Source organism: Lolium rigidum, chromosome 2 (assembly GCF_022539505.1).
Source record: "Lolium rigidum isolate FL_2022 chromosome 2, APGP_CSIRO_Lrig_0.1, whole genome shotgun sequence".
NCBI lineage: Eukaryota > Viridiplantae > Streptophyta > Magnoliopsida > Poales > Poaceae > Lolium > Lolium rigidum.
In genome coordinates this window covers 20,552,354-20,562,721 of record NC_061509.1, presented here as the reverse complement: position 1 = coordinate 20,562,721, position 10,368 = coordinate 20,552,354, and positions in this window count along the sequence as shown.

The following is a 10,368-nucleotide window of genomic DNA, read 5'->3' as shown; positions in this document are numbered from 1 at the left end:
TCATCCGAGAAGCCGTTGACCGCCAAAACCCACCGGCGGGCAGCGACTGTCAACACGGTAGAGCCGGGAAGAGCCTAGAGCTGCGGCTGGCTGAGACCCCTCCGAGCGACGGCCCGCAAAGCTCTTCTGGTCACACGTCCGATGCGAAGTGCAAGGGCATGCCACCTGACCTATACCTGGTCAGGAAGGTGATGGAGATGCCTCGCTTAATTTCCTGCATGGCATACACGTAAACATTAAATACGAGCCTCGATCGGCTCTCAGGTTATCCTGTGAATCGGCTCAAGGAGCCGATCCACCCATGATTCGTACGGGGTGCACGAATATATGGTGGTCCTGCTTGATCAAGATAAAGCTAATGAGATCTACGACGATTTAGGGTTTTCACCGCATAATCGGATCATCCTACTCCAGGTTGGGCCTCGCGGCCACGCACGGTGATCGTAAGCCGATCCTAAACAAGGCCTAAAAACCAACATGAAGTTGATCCCCGGAACATCCTGTTTAGGACTTGCGAACGACACCCTACGTGCCGCTGGATCCTCCACCCCTTCGTAAGGCCTAACTATTGCAGATATTAAACTAATCCTTGCAGAGCAAGGAGCAATCGTAACGGATCAGATCTACTAAATAATGATCAAGCGGGGTGCCGCCCCCACACCTGAGATAGGTGTGAGGGCGGCTAGACATGCAAGGGTTGCACTACGCTAGCATGTTACGCGAAGAACTATGCTAACCCTAACACATCTATGATAACTACGTTGCTCGCCATCAACAAGGCTTCAGTACGAGCAACGCATGAACAACGTGGAGCTTGTGCTGCCTAGACCGCAAGATGCGATCTAGGCAGCATGTCGTTACCGGATAGAAACCCTCGAGACGAAGGAGTTGGCGATGCGCCGAGATTGGTTTGTTTGGTTGAACGTGAGTTGTTGTTTATTCCATAAACCCTAGGTACATATTTATAGTCCAAGGGACTTTCTAATTCAGGCGTGCACCTAACCGTGCACGGGTAAAACTCTAACTTCTAACTTAAGATACGATCTAATAAATTACAGATACAAGGGCAAACTAGCCCAAACTTGGTACACAAGGCCGATTCACGTATTTCTTCCATGCACATATCTTCAAGCCCATATTGATCGCGGCCCACCTCTGACTCGGTCAAATTCTGGTGATAACACATGCCCCCCTGGTTTTGGAATGGGTAATTCCAAAATCACTCTGCTTTCTTTCGTCGGGTCATGTCGTGGCAGAACCGTTGCAGTATCCTTCATCATGATGCCTTGCCTTCTCAACTTCTCCGCGTGATTTGGCAGTTTTTTTTTTCTTTAGGCACCACTTCCTCGGAAACTGCTGTGGCATTGAATTTCCACTATATCCCCTTTTATTTAACCGCTACGAACAGTTCTCCTCTGCATCTCCTTTGCATTAGCACTCCAAAAGCCCTCCTGCGCCACCATATCTTCTTCCTCCTCTGCCCCATCGGATCTTGCCAGCCAGTCCTCCACGTCCCGTGAGCCGACGCCGGAGTACAACCCGGCGGAGGTCCACGCGGCCAACACCCGCCGCGCCATTGCGGCCGGGGAGGAGTCTAGCCACGACTTCTCCATCTGGTCAGAGGACGACAAGTCCCTGACCGACGGGGAGAGCGACCTCTGCTTCCTCGCCGTTGGGGAAACGGAGGAGGAGAGCGACGACGACAGCTTATCCTGCGACTTCACCTCTCCCGAAGAGGAAGAGGAGGAGCAGGAAGAGGAGGAGGATGACACCTCCTCCGACGAGCCGCCGGCCAAGCGGTTCTGCCCTTGGCCGGGCAACCTCAACGATTTCGACAGCGACGATGACGCTGACGAAGAAGATGAGGACAATGAGGGCCCGGTCGGCGGCCACTGGAGCGACGACGAGCCCGCCGGAAGCAGCGCCGATAGCGGCGACGACGGCGACGACGAGGGCAGTGACGGCCCGTAGATAGGACCTCTAGAATAGGGCCAGTAGTAGTAGATGGGGCAATGTATCCCCTAGTATTTCCTTTTGAGAGCAATCAGCTCTTTATGTAAGAAATCTCGCCTATCAATGAAGAACTTTTCCCCAATTTGATTTTGCCGATTTCCTTTGAGCTTAATTTAGCCGATTCCTTCTCATACTGACCTTGCCGATTCGCCCCCTTTGCCAATGCGTAATGAGCCGATAGCAACGCATCAGTCCTTTGAAATTCACCCTTCCCTTCTTCAACTGATGATTTTCTAAATCTGGTGGATAATGTAAAATTCTTCAGGAAAACCTTTGAATCCTTCCAACCAAACCCAATGGTCCTCTTCAATACTCATCATTTGTGAAGAAGGTTGCAATGAAAGATCAGCCGATGGTATCCCAATCGGCTCTTTGAACAGAACAAGACAGAGTATCCACCAGACCTGCTGCCCCCCGAGCCTTGCTCGAGGCGAGAATGTCAGAGAGAATGCACCAAAGCCGATCCCCTTTCTTCCTTAGACAGCCGATATACCCCTTCTGTCAACACGGCTGAACTAATATCAACAAGAAGTCTCAGGAACCCGGATCAGCTTGAAGCAACTTCCATTGTTTTACTCCTGCGACAAGGCACCACAGTTGGCCGGGATTTGGTGGAGATTCAGTAAACCTCGCATAATTCCACTAGAGTCGATGGCTGCGCATCGGCTGCTTCTCAATTCTAAAGTCGATGTCGGCTGCATCGGCTGTGCTTCTTGCGCAAATTTTTTTTTTTATTTGGCCGATTTTTCTTAATCGGCCCCCAATGTTTCACTGCACGCATGTTTACACATGTTTATCTGCACATGTTCATCTGACTATATGCCCCCCGAGCCGAATCTGTCAGGGAATGGCAGATATCGGCTCTGTAATTCGTACGTCGGCTCCGGTAGGAACTAGGACGAACACAAGCAGAACATGTGGTGAGGATAATTTTGGCCGATTGCTGGAATCGGCCTCCATATCTATTGGAGCGCTGACTGAAGGTTCTGTAATGTTCCTTCATAATTCTTGGGGCCGATCACAAGGATCAGCCTCGCCCGATTTGCTCATTGGTTTAATTCTGCTACTCGGTCAGGCTGGATAAAACCAACCCAACTTCTGACTTTATGCGCTTGCTGTCGTCCACCTTGAGTGCATCATAGAGTCGTGGAGCACTAAGCTCTGTCGGAAGGACGAGCACCATGTTCGTGCCAGCCGATGTTTCATCATCGGCTTTCCTTTGTTTGGGGCACCATTCCATTTTCCGTGGACGACCCTCTTCATCCAGGGTTCGCTGAACTTTCGCAGCCAGATCAGGCCGTGCCTTCCTTAGCGTATGCAAGTACAACCTTTCGGCTTCCTCCAGGCCGCGCAACCGCTGAACCCTGCGCTTTTGGGAACGGCTGAGTCCGTCAGGGCACCACCTTGGCCGGTGGCACCTGTCTTCTTCTTCTTCTCCCTCATCTTCCGAATCCTCGAGATCTGCCCAACGAGGTGACTCAGCGCGTTTACTTTGTGGCGGGAGAGGCCCTAGGCGCTTGAACACAGACACGTTGGCTGCCTCCTTCTTCTTCTGGTTGCATTCTGGGCAATTGCCGATTGTGGGCAATCGGCTCATTCCTGAATCCCAGCAGTGTCTGAAGAAGGGGCAGTCCCAATGCCTGGCATTGTCATCTTGCTCCCTTGATTTTTCCGTGGCACGGCGCTCGTGCTCCTCCTCATCGCGATCCTGCCGACGATGTCTTCTGGCTTCTCTAGCCAGACGATCCCTCTCATCATCATAGCTGGACTGTCGGCGTTGGTCATACTGCCTTACATACTTGTTGAGGAGGTGATCAGAGAGAGGTCGCTGATATCTTATGTTCTTCACCTCTCCCTCTGTGACGTAGCGCCTGCCATCATGATGGAGCCGATCGCGTGGAGCGGCCTCCTCTGTGTCCTTGCTATGAGAGCAGCTACCCTCATCTCCATCTTTGCCAGAGTGATTCCCAGGTCCTACCATGTTGATGCTGAACGAGGATCCTGGCTGGCAACCTTCAGGGTAGGTGAACTCTACCATGTTAACGGCGGGGAAGGGCTGGGTATCGACCTTCATGGCGTACTGGTTGAAAATTAGACGCCCCTTCTCTATCGCCGCTTGGATGTGCTGACGCCACACCCTACGTACCGTTGGTGGCATGGGAGAGCGAGTTGTGCCATTTGTAGTATGGCTTTCCGTTCAGCTCTTGCGCCGTGGGGAATTTGAGACCTTCAGGAATCGTCAACTGCTTCTCCTTGAGCAGGAGGTCGAAGATTTGCTCAGTCTTGGTCACGTCAAAATCAAATCCCCTGGGTGGGCCCGGTGGCTTTACCCATTTGCGGGACACGGGGGTTCCTCCCCGAGTCCATTCAGCCCATCGCTACCTCTTGGTCTCCCGCGAGGAGCTTCGTCTTCCTCTCGCATCGACCGGGACTACCGCACATTTGAACTTGTCTTGGTACGAGTCCGGGTGGCGCTGTTCATACGCCGACGGCTTCGAACCATGTGCGCCGCCGAGGGATAATCCGCTTGGGAGGCCATGTCCTTGAGCTGTGTTGCAAGGCCCGCTACCGCCAACTCGATCGCTTCCTTTTCGGTTATACGAACCGAATAACATCGGTTCCTAAGATTCCTGAAGCGCCGGATGTATTCCGTCACGCTTCTCCGCGCTTCGACGTAGTTGTGCTAGATCGGCAATGCCAGACTCAGAAGCTTCTGAATGGTATTGCATATGGAACTGCTCTTCCAACTGCTTCCAAGCCCGGATGGAGTCTGGTGGCAATGAGGTATACCATCCGAAAGCCGATCCCGTGAGGGACTGTGAGAAGAGCCTCACGCGTAGCTGATCCGACACTGAAGCCGGTCCTAGTTGTGCCAAATATCGGCCGACGTGTTCGATGGAGCTGGAGCCATCTGATCCACTGAATTTGGAGAAATCAGGGAGCCGATATTTAGGTGGCAGCGGGATCATCTCGTACTCGTCGGGGTACGGCTTGGAATAGCCGATTGCCCTTCTCTTCGGCACCATGCCGAACTGGTCTCTCGGCATGGTACCGATCCGATCCGCCGTGTCGGGCCGCAGGAGTTGAACTCGAAGATTCGCCGGGGTGGCATACTTAGCCAGCCATGTTTGCTTTTCCAGCTCTGAGCCAACTGCAGGAGCTGAGCTCTGGAGGTTCGTCGGGGTGGCGTACTTAGCTAGCCACGTCTGCTTCTCAAGCTCTGTCGCTGACGTTCCTCCTGTTTTCGCCGGAGTCCCTGATGTTGTGGCCTGGTTCGTGAGTGCCCAGTTGCCACAATCGGCACATACGTGCACGCGTATCCGTGAGTGATCTCCTTAGGCGCCTCGGGCAAGAACCGGTAGTCACTAGGGTCACCACCGATCTTGTAGACGACGAATGCCGGTGTAGCCGGCACTTCGGTGCTGCCAACGCATATGGCAGCGGTGGACGGGACCGGAGTGGCAACTCTCCTTGATGCGTCCCGAGAGCTGGTCCCGACGGCGAGTACCGGTACCTCATGATCTCCTCGTATCACGCGAAGAGCGACACGCTCCAACGTGTTGACCAGGTTCTCGCAGTGGCGGTGTAGCGAATGAGCCACCAAGTAGTTGATCTCCTCGCCGTAGGCCCCTGGTGCGTTCCTCCGACGGGCGAGAGAGGTCTATCCCATCGAGTGCACCTTCCGGTGAGAACCCCTTCCATCTGATGCCATGGGAACGGGTTCTCTGAAAAGAGCCGATGAGGTCGGCTTCGAGGGGGACTTTGATCTCGTCATACCTCTTCTTGAGCTCGTCGGGCAGCTCCTCGTAGGTGACTGGCGTGCCGTCCGCCATCTCAGATGTAGATGGCGATGTGGTTGATGTAGACGATGGTCCCACCGGGCGTGCGCGAATGTGTTGACTGCCAAAACCCACCGGCGGGCAGCGACCGTCAACACGGTAGAGCCGGGAAGAGCCTAGAGCTGCGGCTGGCTGAGACCCCTCCGAGCGACGGCCCGCAAAGCTCTTCTGGTCACACGTCCAATGCGAAGTGCAAGGGCGTGCCACCTGACCTATACCTGGTCAGGAAGGTGATGGAGATGCCTCGCTTAATTTCCTGCATGGCATACACGTAAACATTAAATACGAGCCTCGATCGGCTCTCGGGTTATCTCGTGAATCGGCTCAAGGAGCCGATCCACCCATGATTCGTACGGGGTGCACGAATATATGGTGGTCCTGCTTGATCAAGATAAAGCTAATGAGATCTACGACGATTTAGGGTTTTCACCGCATAATCGGATCATCCTACTCCAGGTTGGGCCTCGCGGCCACGCACGGTGATCGTAAGCCGATCCTAAACAAGGCCTAAAAACCAACATGAAGTTGATCCCCGGAACATCCTGTTTAGGACTTGCGAACGACACCCTACGTGCCGCTGGATCCTCCACCCCTTCGTAAGGCCTAACTATTGCGGATATTAAACTAATCCTTGCGAGCAAGGAGCAATCGTAACGGATCAGATCTACTAAATAATGATCAAGCTGGGTGCCGCCCCACACCCGAGATAGGTGTGAGGGCGGCTAGACATGCAAGGGTTGCACTACGCTAGCATGTTACGCGAAGAACTATGCTAACCCTAACACATCTATGATAACTACGTTGCTCGCCATCAACAAGGCTTCAGTACGAGCAACGCATGAACAACGTGGAGCTTGTGCTGCCTAGACCGCAAGATGCGATCTAGGCAGCATGTCGCTTACCGGATAGAAACCCTCGAGACGAAGGAGTTGGCGATGCGCCGAAATTGGTTTGTTTGGTTGAACGTGAGTTGTTGTTTATTCCATAAACCCTAGGTACATATTTATAGTCCAAGGGACTTTCTAATTCAGGCGTGCACCTAACCGTGCACGGGTAAAACTCTAACTTCTAACTTAAGATACGATCTAATAAATTACAGATACAAGGGCAAACTAGCCCAAACTTGGTACACAAGGCCGATTCACGTATTTCTTCCATGCACATATCTTCAAGCCCATATTGATCGCGGCCCACCTCTGACTCGGTCAAATTCTGGTGATAACAGAAGCAGAGAGGAGTTAGCCGGATATTTGAAATCCGGGGGGCTGGCGAGGAATTCAAATTCTTGAAGGAATAAAATTATTAAATCTCCGCCTAAGGTACATTTTGAGAAAGCATCGGCTAACACATGTTACTCGGAAATGTCTGACCCAATGCTTGGGGGCTAGTATTACCTGCCGCACTTCTTTGTGCTTGGCGAAAAACTCTTTCAGATCGTTCTCCAGGACGGTGAGCTCTTGCATCTCCTCATCCGACTTCCCCCAGACCTTGTTCAGCATGGCGGAAACTTCCGTGTGGCGCTCGGCGAGTGTAAGCTTTTGCAGAGACTGGGTCGGACGAGGGTCCACCCGGATCGCGTTGGAGGCTTGAACGAGCTTTACCTTCTCCTCATATTCTTCCTCGGTGGGCTCCGCGAAAGTGGCGCTTGGTTGATCTTGAGGAGGGGCAGACGAGGAGGCACCCTTGGTGGAATCGCCGTGGTCTGCGGGATCTTCCGGAAGATCTTCAAGGTCGATGATGTCCTTGGGATCCGGCTTCGAAGCAGATGAAGCTTTGGGTGGGACCTCCACCTCTGGAGTAATAGGAACTGAAGCCGGAGACGGCTTGACCTTCTTCTTCAAGACCTTTGGAGCCTTGGAGGGCTGGCTGCCGAAGCTTCAGTAGAAAGAAAAAAGCATAACAGTTACATGAGGAATTGCTCGTGAAACTAGAACTTGGATCTCAGAAACAGACACTTACCCGGAAGGCTTGAAGAAGTGCTGGATGGCGGGCTGCCCCTTGTTGCTGGTATTAAACAGCTTGAGGTGTTTCTTTTCCGCCTCCGCTTTCCGAGTTGCCGCAATGCTAGGCATTTCGCGGGCGCGTTTAGCGGCGGGGCTGGAAGGAGCTGGCCTCTTCCTCTTAGGAGGGCGCGGGGCCTCGTGGACTTCCGCCTCTGATGCAGCTTCCGGATCCGTGTTGCCGGTGGAAGGAACCCGGAGAAGAGTTCCGAGTTCACTTTCTTCGAGCGCCTCAAGCTAATGCAATGTTGAACACTTAGACAAAAAGTTTGAATGCGAAGAAAAGCAATGGACTAAAAAGTCGAGACGACGTACCGCGGTTCCGGAACCATTCGTGTGAATGTCCTTGTTGCACACGTGAACATGAAGTTCACGCGGAACCTTGATGAGGAGCCGGATCCTCTTGTCGATGGTGTCGGCGGAAAGATTGTCTTTTGTGGCGCGCGTTGGGTCGTCGCGCCCTGAGTACTGGAACATCAGCCAGTCCCTGTGTTGAAGCGGCTGGATCCGCTTGGTGAACCAGGAAAGGGTCAAGTCCTTCCCTGACAGCCCCTCCTCTGTGAGGTTGCAGATCCGCCTGACAGCGCGAGTGAGCTGGGGCGACTCGGAGAGATGGGGGCAGTGCGTCCATGTCGGAAGCTCGGTGGCGGGGCAGTTCTTGAACGGCGGCAGCCTCCTTGTGCTCGCCGGGTCGGAAACGTCCTTCAAATAGAAGAAGCCTCCGGACCAGTACCGCGCGGATTCGTGGCGGTCAGTGTGGGGGTAGACGCAGCCCGGGCGGATCATGAAGGTGATGGATCCGCATGTTGCGAGCTCGGTGGAGTTCCGGATCCTCTCCTTCTTGACGGTGAAGTAATATTGAAACAGAGGAAGCTCGGGAGTTACCCAGAGATGGCCCTCGCACAGGGTGACGTGATTGCTGATCGCAAGCACGCTGTTTGGAGAAATGTTGTGGGGTTGGAGCCCGTAAACCTTCAGGATCTCCAGGAAGAAGTCCGAAGGCGGAAATGAAAAACCCCGCTCCACCAGTGCTTTTGTCAGCACCATTTCGTTGTCCTCCGGAGCTGGGGCTAAGGCATTGGGAACTGACCTCCAGCTTCCGGGTTGCAGGAAGCCCACCGTCTCGAGATTCGTCAGCTCCGTCTTGGTGGTGGTGCATGGCCACCATTTTCCCTTGGCTTCAGCATCTCGTTGGCGAGCCTTTGATTTTTTGGCAGCGGCCTCTTCCGCCTTGTGCTCCGCCTGATCCTCCCCGGAGACCTTCTCCGGGTTAGCGGAAGTCCCTTCGGTTTCCTTGCCGGAATCCTTTGAAGGACCCAGCTTAACTGGAGCGAAAGGTGGAGGGGCGGAGGAGATTGGGGTGGCCATGATCGGTTCAGAGGCCGGAGGCGGAGTCGTTGAAGACATCTGAAGAAAAGATGAATGGCGGAAATGTTCTTTAGTCGGATCCAGCATCGTCTTCCCCAAGTTCATCCCTACCAACTACGGCGTGAGGGCAAAGTTCGAGAACTTACCGTAATGGCGTTTACGGCGGTCGGAGTCGCCGGCGACGAGGTTTCTGCGCGGTGGCTCGCTGATGTTAAGAACAGGATGAACTCGACGTGGCGGCGAAGCAACTCCGGCGATGTTCCGGCGAGATTCCGGCACGGCGGAGAGTGAGCTCGCGGCGGCGCTTGACTGAGAGGTGAAGAGGGGGGGTGAATGAGGGTTAAGGCGTCGACGGCGGATATTTATAGGCCGGCGGGACGAGATTCGTGTTCCGCATCCTGTGGTCGGAACGCAAACGTCGCGCCGTTGGATGCGTGACACGTGTCCTAAACCCTAAGCGGTAAAAAATGGCTAGAGATAAGTTACCGCACAAATCGCGCGAAAATGGCGCCAGAATTGGCGGAACCGTTTGAGTCTTTTAAGATTCCGGGTAATTGCGTGAGGATAAGTTGGCTCTCATTCGCGAGCAGGGAGTAACCCGGAAATGTTCTTTGGAACGTCGATGGATGAAGTCCCGCAGGATGGGAGCATTTTCAGGCTATAAGTTGGAAAAAGAAGGAAAAGTGAAGTTGGAGTTCTTCAAGTTTCTCCGCGTTACCAACATTTGCCGGAGATCATGATGGACCAGCAAGGCGGAAACCGCAGGTGAAACTCGGAGAACTCTGGAGGCTACTGTTGTGGGTATACTTCATGGGTGTACCATCGACAGTGCCTAGATCCGGCAAGCCCGGGTGGCCCACAGATGGTGGTGAGGCATGTGGCCCATCGGGCGGCCCAGTTGCTGTTGATCCTGACGGAAGATGTCCGGCCCAGGAGCAGGGAGCCGGATCCAACCGACATTGAGGAGGAACCCGGATCCACGGAGGCCCATTAAGGGACCCGGATCCGGTACGACGTAGATGGAAGGGCGGATCCTTGGCGTACACGGCAAGACATTGTACCGTAGTTAGGAAACCTGTATCCGGGTAGGACTCTCCATGTAAACCCTAGATCCGTGCGCCTTTATAAGCCGGATCCCGGGAGCCCTA